This window comes from Papaver somniferum, chromosome 9 (assembly GCF_003573695.1).
Source record: "Papaver somniferum cultivar HN1 chromosome 9, ASM357369v1, whole genome shotgun sequence".
NCBI lineage: Eukaryota > Viridiplantae > Streptophyta > Magnoliopsida > Ranunculales > Papaveraceae > Papaver > Papaver somniferum.
Genome location: NC_039366.1, coordinates 32,168,306 through 32,179,780, shown reverse-complemented (window position 1 = coordinate 32,179,780; position 11,475 = coordinate 32,168,306).

Below are 11,475 nucleotides of genomic sequence, written 5' to 3'. Positions count from 1 at the left end.
TGTGAATAACGGCTATATAACGTCCTCTGAGAATGTCTCAATGATTGGAATGAGAGTTTATATTACATAACCATGTATTCCTTAATCCGAAGTTTTCGAACTTTGTTGATTGAGAGAAACCGGAGGAATTGGCTTTGCCAAGTCCGCGAACTCAGTCCACCAACTGACGGAAGTTCTCTTACCGATAATTTCTGATGGGATTTTCCAAAAACTCGTTTGCGTGTTTAGTCTGCGAACTCAGTCCGCGAACCTAGTCCGCGAACTGGCGGAAGTCTCTTTGCCGAGATTTTCTGCTGAGTTTGGAAAACTCTGCCGGTTGCCTTAAGTCCGCGATCTTGTTTGTGAGTTTAAGTGGTTATGATCTAAATATGTGCTCTGAACATGAAACTTGAATTACTAAGGAATGCTTTATGCAAACCGTGGATATAAAGTTCATGAGCCGATTCATCGAATCGAATCATCTTTGTTTCAATTGTGTCTTGTGTAGTTACATAAGATCTCATAGCAATTAAATGACTCTCTAACTAGTTCATTTGACTCAATTGGACTAGTTATGGTGAAGATGAACAAGGTTAATATGAAACGCTCATATGGTTAACCTTTTGTTTGCTATGTTGAACCAACATACACGTACACGTTTGGGAACGGTTTTCACAAACCCAGTAAACGTCTTCCCAAGTGTGTGTGACAAGCTAAGTCTCCGATCTAACGGTTGAGAAATATTAGCTTGAATCTAAATCAGGTTTTCATCTAACGGTGAATATGGATTGCTTTGTAACTAAGGCAAAACCCTGATCTGAAGGCTATATAAAGGAGACATCTAGCATTGTGCAAAACTAATACCCACACGTATGTGTGATACTAGTGCGCTCGCTAGAGTCAATTCTCCTTTAACCTTTGGTTTTCTTCTTTAAAACCAGATTAACGACTTAAAGACTTCATTGGGATTGTGAAGCCAGACCGATACTAATTTTATCGTAGTTGTGTGATCTGATCTTGCATCTTATATCGTACGAGTACAATCTATTGATTGGCTTGAGATCGTGAGAGTTCTCCGATAGGCAAGATAAAGAAGTCACAAACATCTTCGTCTCACTGTTTGTGATTCCTCGACAAACCGCCTGTGTAGTCAAGAAGGATTGTAGAGAGGTGATTGATTAATCTAGGCTGTTCTTTGGGAATATAAGACCGGATTATCAATTGGTTCCTGTTCACCTTGATTTTATATCTTAAGACGGAACGAAAACCTAGAGTTTTTTTGTGGGAGACAGATTTATCCTTTGATAGACTTTTCTGTGTGAGACATATTTGTTTATTATCAAGTCTGCGATTTTGGGTTGCAGCAACTCTTGGTTGTGGGTGAGATCAGCTAAGGGAATCAAGTGCGCAGTATCCTGCTGGGATCAGAGGCGTAGGAGTACAACTGTACCTTGAATTAGTGGGAGACTGATTGGGGTTCAACTATAGTCCAGTCCGAAGTTAGCTTGCAGTAGTCTAGTGTCTGTAGCGGCTTAATACAATGTGTATTCAATATGGACTAGGTCCCAGGGTTTTTCTGCATTTACGGTTTCCTCGTTAACAAAACTTCTGGTGTCTGTGTTATTTCTTTTCCACATTATATTTGTTATATAATTGAAATAATACAGGTTGTGCGTTCGTGATCATCAATTGGAAATCCGACCTTTGGTTGTTGATTGATACTGATTGATCCTTGGACATTGGTCTTTGGTACCGTCCAAGTATTCCTTGTGTTTGATTAGGACTCGCTGATTTCTATTAGCTTGAGTAATATCAAAAACAAGAGAGAGATATTAACTCCTTTAGATACTTTTATCTAGATTGATTCTGACTGTCTAGTTGATTCTCCAGCAAAGTATTTCGGAGTTCGTCCATACAGATTGCTAAGCGAAATATTGGGTGGTGTTGTTAGACCCCACTTTTTTAATTGGTATCAGAGTAGGGAAACACGTTAAAGACCTTATAAGTCTGTGTTTTTGGTATTCTGAGTCTGTGGAAAGAACCTTAGACGTATACCAAAATGCCTCCTAAAGCTGTCAATCTTGCCAAGTGTCTCGGAAATACCTCAAAGGATCACTCCTTAGTTGATTCTTCTGAATCCCAAGGTAGGAAGACTGTCTCATCTTGTGCCAGCCACTCTTCCTCCAATGAGACATTGGACTTAATGGCTAAAGCTGAAATGGAGCTCACCAGAATTACAAAAAATTCTACAGAGTTTGTTGATCTCAAGGATCATGTAAAGCTCATTGATGAATTCGAGAAGTATATTGATCGTGAACAGGCACTCTACAACATTATAGGACCATTCTCTAAGGAAATTGAGAAAATTCTTCAAGAAAACAATATACAGCGTGAAAAGATTTGTGATCCTGAAAACCTGTTAAAGAAGGCTCAATTAGAGAAAAATGTTTGATCAAGACGCATTCATCTGATCTAGATAGACTTCGTGTTGAGAAAGAGAAACTTGAAGCCTCACTTGTTCTAGCCCATAAACAGTGCAAATTCTTGGAAAAGGAAAACTCTGTCTTAATGAAAAGTTCTTCTACACAAACTAATTCTCATGAGTTACTGTACAGAATGAAATTTTCTCCAAATGAAGATTGTGTCAAGAAAAGTTTTCATAACTTACAATCTTCTTCGGTGGCTATGAAGTTCAAACAAGTGCCTGTTTTTACTTCTCCTCCACGAACCTGTACCTTCTGTGGAAAAGGAAATCACTATGCTATCCATTGTTTTTCCAGCAAGAAACAAGTTTCTAAACTTAACAAATTGCTTCTTTCTATTGTCAACGGAGTAAATAGTCGGACGACTGCTGCAGTAAATCTCCCTATCACAAGAAACCAGGCATCTTATAAAAGTGATCTCTCTCCTAGAAATCATTATAGGACATTGGTAAATTCTAGTGGTATAAATCATACTACCTATGAAAGCATGTCCTGTGCTTATAAGAACAACTCTGGTAAATCTAAGTCTAGTGTTTGGAGACCAATCTCGATAAATCCCCTAGAACCTATTTTTAGAGGTCCTAGACTTTGTTATCAGAAAGATTCCTCACCTGTGATTCCCAGAAAGACCGTGAGACGTTCTCCCGTATCTGGAAACTGCCAAGGAAGGACAAAAAATGCTAAGTTCAGATATCCTAAAGGAAATAAATGCTATTCTCTCAGAACCTATGGTGAGACTATGTCTCCCTCTGCTACCTAGTAGTAGAAAGTCTATTCTTGTGTCTAATTTGAGAGATACAAGAATGAGGATTTGTGAGATGCTCAAGTATTGTGCTATTTTTTTTCCAGTTTGTATATCTTATGATGTAATGTTGTTAGTACTTTCTTCTTTTGTCACTGTGATCTTTTGGAGATAGAGTATCTTTGAAAGCAACATGGTATGCAGTTTTCTTATTTTGGGCCATTTGTACTTTAACTGGCCCACGAACGTCCGTATCTCCTCAAGAAACTTTAGGGTGTCCAGTTAGGGTACTCACGAACATATATAAGTCTTATATGTGTTTATTTATTCTTCAGAAAGGAATTCTATGGAATCTGTTCCCAAAGAAGAAGTTAACCCTATGGTTGATGATGATCTTAAAGGATGTGTTTCTGATCAAGAATGTATTTTAAAGAAGATGGCTAAAAGAAAAGAGTATAAATCTTGGATTGGAGAATCTTTCAAGGATCTGTTTTGTGTTCAAAATGAAGTCAAGAATGAACTTGCTAACGTTCATCTGCAGATAAACCAGCTTATTGATGGACATGCAAAAATCCTTGGTACTCAGAATATCTTGATTAGGAATCATAAGAAAGTTATCCTTGACTGCGCAAAGGCTCGCCATTTTGCTCGCACTATTGATCGAAAAGTCAACATTTTAACTTTTGAACATGGTGTTTCTACAGTCAACATGATCAAGGATATCAGCGACTCCTATTTTGATGGACCATTTCAGAGGTATGAAATTATCAAGGAAAATTGAGTCTTTTTAGTTTCCTAGTATGTCTTCTTTTTGGTTTAGTTGGAAGAATAACTAGTGCTTTCAATAGCGATGATTGTGACTACACATAGCTATTTTTGTTTTCATCTTCTTGTGTTATTTTTTTAGGTTTATTGGTTTAAAATTCTAAAATATTTATAGGATGATGTTATTGCAGTATTGATCTTTATGATTTTGTGATATTGCAATTTGATTATGGGATATGTATTGTTTGCGTCCGTGAACTTGAAGGTCCCATATGCTTTCAAAAGTAAAGTCGTTCATTAATTGGTATTTGTATTGATGAAAGGACGAATGGACTTTTGAAACTTACAATAGTTATGCCTATGCAGTCATGTATTTGATGGAAAATAGGATAAAATATTTTGTGTGACAAGGATAAAGTCTATTATATCGTTATGCGATGGAAAATAGAATAGATCCTTGTATGTTATCCACGGTATTTGATATTCGTTGATCCTTTTTTTATGTATTACCGTGAAGGCTCCATTGTGTGTCCTATGTTGAGCACGATACAACTAAGTCAATTTCTTATTGGCTTTCTTGGTTGTTCCATAAGATGCTATATGTTGAGCATTATGAACTAAATTAATCATCTTGGTTGATTATTTAGTTATTTGCTCCAAAAGTCTTCTTTTGTCGAGCAAAACTTTTGACGGTTAAATTGATTACTTTCGTGATTAGTTTGGTTGTTTGTATTCCAACTAGATTAATTATGGGTTCTCTTGCAATTAATCTAGTTGAGTTTTCATATATTTCACAAGTTCTTGTGTTGAGTATATGAACGGATATACTAATCATGTTCTATTGGTTAATGTAGTCGTATATTCCGTAAGGTTTTCCTTATGTTGAGTATGTGAACGATTAAGTTAGTCATCTCCGTATGATTAGCTTAGTCGTAGCTCTGTAAGTTTACTTATGTTAAGCACTTTCAATTAAAATTGATCACTTTTGTGGTTGGTTTTAGTTGCGTATTCCAATTAAATTAATCATGGGTTTACTTGTGATTAATTTGATTGAGTTTTGGATATAGAAAATCATTCCTATGGTTTTTGGTTTCCAATTAAAAATTCCTTCTTTTCTTTCGAAATTAAGGTCGCTCTTGTTGTTCTTTCGGGAATGACATTAAATGGGGGAGAGTTCTTTTGAACTTGTGTTTAATGGTAATATCTTGCGGGGTGTGCGGCTGTGGAATGTTATAGGGGTTATCTTGTATCTTAAAACTCCTTGGTGAATGCATTTAGCTTCGGCTTTATGATTGCATCTAAATTAAGTTGGTATGTATTTTTATTTTAGTCTATGAAATGTCTCTTGTGTAAATTTCATTATGATCCCATTCTTTTACCTTTGCCAATTTTATTGACAAAAAGGTGGAGAAATAATGTAGTTCACACTACAAATACATATGGTTTTCGGATCATTATGTAAGAGGGAGTGGTTTCCATAATCGAGATGGAGTATTGACTAAGGGGGAATGATACATATCACCGTAGTATTATTGTTAAAGTCGTGATACAATTGGACTTTGATGTTACATAATAATACTATGTCACTGTATAATGATGATCGAGAATCTCGATTTCTCTCATTGTTATAGCTACAGATCTTCAACAACGGTGATGCTAAACTTACAACCTTTGGGATCATTGGAGTACTTGGAAGGACGAAGATTTCAGGGAACGTTGAATATTAGACTATGGAATAGGAGGCACTAAAGCTTATCTTTTTTGTATTCCATATGTATTAATAGTTTTGTCGCTAAAATTGACAAAGGGGGAGATTGTTAGAGCATATCTCGGTCGACCTCGCATGTGTTTCTATCTCAAGCATGTTTGTCAATGTTAGTGATCAAAACTATGGGTCTTGATTTCTAGCCTACATAGATAAGTCTCAGACTGGGATAGAAAAGTGTAGTTGAGATCAAGGACTTCATGCCGATTCATCATACAACGACGAATATCTAATCAAGGAACCATGGAACTTCATCAACAAAAAGGTATGTGGAGACTTGAACTTATCTATCACTCAAAAGTCTATCTCTTCTATCTCCTACTTCTTATGAGACAAAAGTTGTATGCTATATAGACTGGATCATACACGTTTGACATTTCGAGATGAGTATTCACTACTTATCTTTTTCTCGAAATCGTGTGTTGGTAAAGCGTTTCGCTTTGATCAAGTTTATCTTCACCTAGTGACGAAAGTCATGAAAAGTTTCAATTACTTTGAGAATTGCTCTGACATGAAACGGTCTGTGAATAACGGCTATATAACGCCCTCTAAGAATGTCTCAATGATTGGAATGAGAGTTTAGATTACATAACCATGTATTCCTTAATCCGAAGTTTTCGAACTTTGTTGATTGAGAGAAACCGGAGGAATTGGCTTTGCCAAGTCCGCGAACCCAGTCCGCGAACTGACGGAAGTTATCTTACCGAGAATTTCTGCTGGGATTTTCCAAAAACTCGTTTGCGTGTTAAGTCCGCGAACCTAGTCCGCGAACTGGCGGAAGTCTCTTTGCCGAGATTTTCTGCTGAGTTTGAAAAACTCTGCCGGTTGCCTTAAGTATGCGAACTTGTTTGTGAGCTTAAGTGGTTATGATCTAAAGATGTGCTCTGAACATGAAACTTAAATTATTAAGGAATGCTTTATGCAAACCGTGGCTATAAAGTTCATGAGCCGATTCATCTAATTGAATCATCTTTGTTTCAATTGTGTCTTATGTAGTTACATAAGATCTCATAGAAATTGAACGACTCTCTAACTAGTTCATTTGAGTCAATTGATATAGTTATGGTGAAGAAGAACAAGGTTAATATGAAATGCTCATATGGTTAACCTTTTGGGTTACTTTGTTGAACTAACATACACGTACACGTTTGGGAACGGTTTTCACAAACCCAATAAAAGTCTACCCAAGTGTGTGTGACAAGCTAAGTTTTCGATCTAACGGTTGAGAAATAATAGCTTGAATCTAAATCAGGTTTTCATCTAACGGTGAATATAGATTGCTTTGTAACTAAAGAAAAATCCTGATTTGAAGGCTATATAAAGGAGACATCTAGCATTGTGCAAAACTAATCCCCACACGTCTGTGAGATACTAGTGCGCTTGCTAGAGTCGATTCTCCTTTAACCTTTGGTTTTCTTCTCTAAAAACAGGTTAACGACTTAAAGACTTCATTGGGATTGTGAATCCAGACCGATACTACTTTTATCGTAGTTATGTGATCTGATCTTGCATCTACTATCGTACGAGTACAATCTATTGATTGGATTGAGATCGTGCGAGTTCTCCGATAGGCAAGATAAAGAAGTCACAAACATCTTCGTCTCACTGTTTGTGATTCCTCGACAAACCTCCTGTGTAGTCAGGAATGATTGTAGAGAGATGATTGATTAATCTAGGTTGTTCTTCGGGAATATAAGACCGGATTATCAATTGGTTCATGTTCACCTTGATTTTATATCTTAAGACGGAACAACAACCTAGGGTTTTTCTGTGGGAGACTGATTTATCCTTTGATAGACTTTTCTGTGTGAGACAGTTTTGTTTATTATCAAGTCTGCGATTTTGGGTTGCAGCAACTCTTGGTCGTGGGTAAGATCAGCTAAGGTAATCAAGTGCGCAGTATCCTGCTGGGATCAGAGGCGTAGGAGTACAACTGTACCTTGAATTAGTGGGAGACTGATTGGGGTTCAACTATAGTTCAGTCCGAAGTTAGCTTGGAGTAGGCTAGTGTCTGTAGCGGCTTAATACAGTGTGTATTCAATCTGGACTAGCAACCGTGGTTTTTCTGCATTTTTGGTTTCCTTGTTAACAAAACTTCTGGTGTCTGTGTTATTTATTTTTCGCATTATATTTGTTATATAATTGAAATAATACAGGTTGTGCGTTCGTGATCATCAATTGAAAATCCGACCTTTGGTTGTTGATTGATATTGATTGATCCTTGGACATTGGTCTTTGGTACCGTCCAAGTATTCCTTGTGTTTGATTAAGACTCGTTGATTTCTATTAGCTTGAGTAATATCAAAAACAAGAGAGAGATATTAACTCCTTGAGATACTTTTATCTAGATTGAGTCTGACTGTCTAGTTGATTCTCTAGAAAAGCATTTCGGAGTTCGTCCATACAGATTACTAAGCGAAATATTGGGTGGTGTTGTTAGACCCCTGCTTTTTCAATGAGGTTCTCAGAGAGCAAGTAGACTTTGCTGGAAATGATGTTCCAGAGCTGATAGAAAATTTCTATGAGATTGAAAGAGATCACTATGGATTAAGCGACTGATATCTCATATTTTATCTTTCTTTGGCATTATCTGTTCAAACTTATGGTGTTGGATTTAAAGTTTATGACTCTAAGGTGTAATAACTTTTATGTCACAATGGTTTGGATAATTATGTCTTTAAAATCAAATGCTCGTATTAAATCTGCAAGGAATGCAGATTATATTGTCAAAAGTAAAGTCTTTCATAAATCGATATTTTAATGTTGATTAAAGAATGAATGGATTTTTGACATATACAAAAGTTAAGCCTATATTGTCAATCTTTGATGGAAGATAGGTTAAAATCTTTTGTGTCCAAGGATTATTGTTATTGTATATGCTTGTGCAAATGAATGAATCCTTGTCTATTCCACAGTATTGATCTTCACTGATCCATATTTTATATAATACTGTGAGGCTCCGTAATGTGTCTTATGTTGAGCACGATACAACCAAGTTGATTAATTTTTTTGATTAGCTTTGTTGGTTGTTCCGTAAGATACTTTATGTTGAACATTTAGAACTAAATTGATCATCTTGTTGGTTATTTAGTTATTACTCCATAAGTTTCTCTTGTGTTGAGTATATGAACGATTAAGTCAATCATTCTCTTGTATGGTTAACTTAGTCGTTGCTCTGTAAGTTTACTTATGTTGAGCACAATCAATTAAATTGATCACTCTTGTGTTAATTTGATTGCGTATTCCGATTAAATTAATCATGGGTTTTACTTATGATTAATTTGATTGAGTTTTTGGATATAAAAATCATTCATATGGTTTTGGTGTCCAATAAAAATCCTTCCTTTCTCTTGAAATTAAGGTCGCTCGTTGTTGTTCTTTCGGGAATGACATCAAATAGGGGAGAGTTCTTTTGAACTTGTGCTTAATGGTCATATTTTGAGGGGTGTGCGGCTGCGGAATTTTAGAGGGGTTACCTTGTATCTTTAAACTACTTGATGAATGTTGTTAGCTTCGGCTATATGATTGCATCTAAATAAGATGATGTGTGTTTCTTTCTCACAGTCATGAAATGTCTCTTACGAAAATTTCATTATGATCCCGTTCTTGTACCTTTGCCAATTTTATTGACAAAAAGGGGGAGAATTAATATGTAGTTCACACTACAAATACATATGGTTTTCGGATCATTGTGTAAGGGGGAGTGGTTTCCATGTGAGATGGAGTATTGACTAAGGGGGAGTGATATATATCACCATAGTATTATTGTTGAAGTTGTGATACAATTGAACTTTGACACTGTGTAATAATACTATGACACTGTATAACAATACTATGACACTGTATAACAATGATCGAGAATTATGTTTTCTCATTGTTATAGCTACGGATCTTCAACAACAGTGATGCTAAACTTACAACCTTTGGGATCATTGGAGGACTTGGAAGTGACGAAGATTTCGAGGAATGTTGAAGATTAGACATGTGGAATAGGATCTACTAAAGTTTCATTATGTTTTTTGTATTCCATATGTATTGATAGTTTTGTCACTAAAATTAACAAAGGGGGAGATTGTTAGAGCATTGCTCGGTCGAACTTGCATGCGTTGCTATCTCAAGTATGTTTGTCAATGTTAGTGATCAAAACTATAAGTCTTGATTTCTAGTCTACTATAGCTAAGTCTCGGACTAGGATAGTAAGTGTAGTTGAGCTCAAGGACTCCATGGCGATTCATCATACAAGACGAAGATCTACTCAAGAAACCGGTGGAACTTCTCGACAAAAAGGTATGTGGAGACTTGAATTATCCGTCACTCAAAAGTCTATTTATTCTATCTCTTATCTTTGAGACAAAAAGTCGTATGCTATATATATAGACTATGATTATACACATTTAGTATTTCGAGTCGAGTATACCTCGCATATCTATATCTCGAAATATGTGTTGGTAAGCTTTTCGCTTCGACCAAGTTTATCTTTACCTAGTGACGAAAGTCATGATATGTTTCAACCACTTTGAAAATTGCTTTGACGAAAAATGGTGTAACAACTGTATAACGTCCTCTAAGAATGTTTCAATGATTGAAATGAGAGTTTAGATTACATAACTAACGGTGGACATAAGCATTGTTGTGGAAAAAAAGTTATGTATAAGCCCTATTCCTTGAACCAAAGTTTTCGAACTTTGTTGATCAAGAGAACCGGAAGAATGGAAAGAGCCAAGTCCCCGAACTCAGTCCGCGAACTGCCGAAGTTCTCAAACCCGAGAATTTCTGCTGGAGTTGACAAACTACTTGCGTGAAGCTAAGTCCGCGAACCGGCGAAGTTCTCATCCCGAGAATTTCTGCCGGAGTTTGTAAACTCTGTCCGGTATCTTAAGTCCGCGAACCTAGTCTGCGAACTTGAGAAGGTTATATATCTAAAGATGATTTCTGAACTTAAAGTTAAAAAGACTAAGGAATGATATTTGCAAACCGTGGCTATAAAAGTTCATGAATGGATTCGAGTGAATCAAATCATCTTTGCTTCAATTGTGTCTTGTGTAGTTACATAAGATTTCCTTGCAATTGAACAACCCTCTAACTAGTTCAATTGAGTCATTTGAACTAGTTATGGTGAAGAAGAACATGGTTGATATGAAATGCTCATATGGCTAACCCTTTGGTTCACTATTCTTGAACCAACAATGTACACGTTTGGGTACGGTTAACAAACCTAGAAGCGTGCATTTCATTTGTGTATAACAAGCTAAGTTTTCGATCTAACGGTTGAGAAATATTAGATTGAATCTAAATCAGGTTTTCATCTAACGGTGGATATTGATTGCTTTGTTACCAAGGCAAAACCCTGATTTGAAAGACTATATAAGGGGACATCTAGCAACTCTGCAAAACTAATCATCACACCTTATGTGTGATACTAGTTTGCGTGCTAGAGTCGGTTCTCCTTTAACCTTTGGTTTTCTTCTTCTAAAACCAGGTTAAACGACTTAAAGACTTCATTGGATTGTGAAGCCAGACCGATACTACTTTTATCGTAGTTGTGTGATCTGATCTTGCATCTTCTATCATACGATTACAATCATATTGATTGGCTTGAGATTGATATCTCTGATAGGAAAGATATAAAAAGTAATCACAAACATCTTCGTCTCATCGTTTGTGATTCCATAACATCTTGTTTCGCTACCATACGATTAAGATTGTTGTGAGGTGATTGATAACTCTGGGATGTTCTTCGG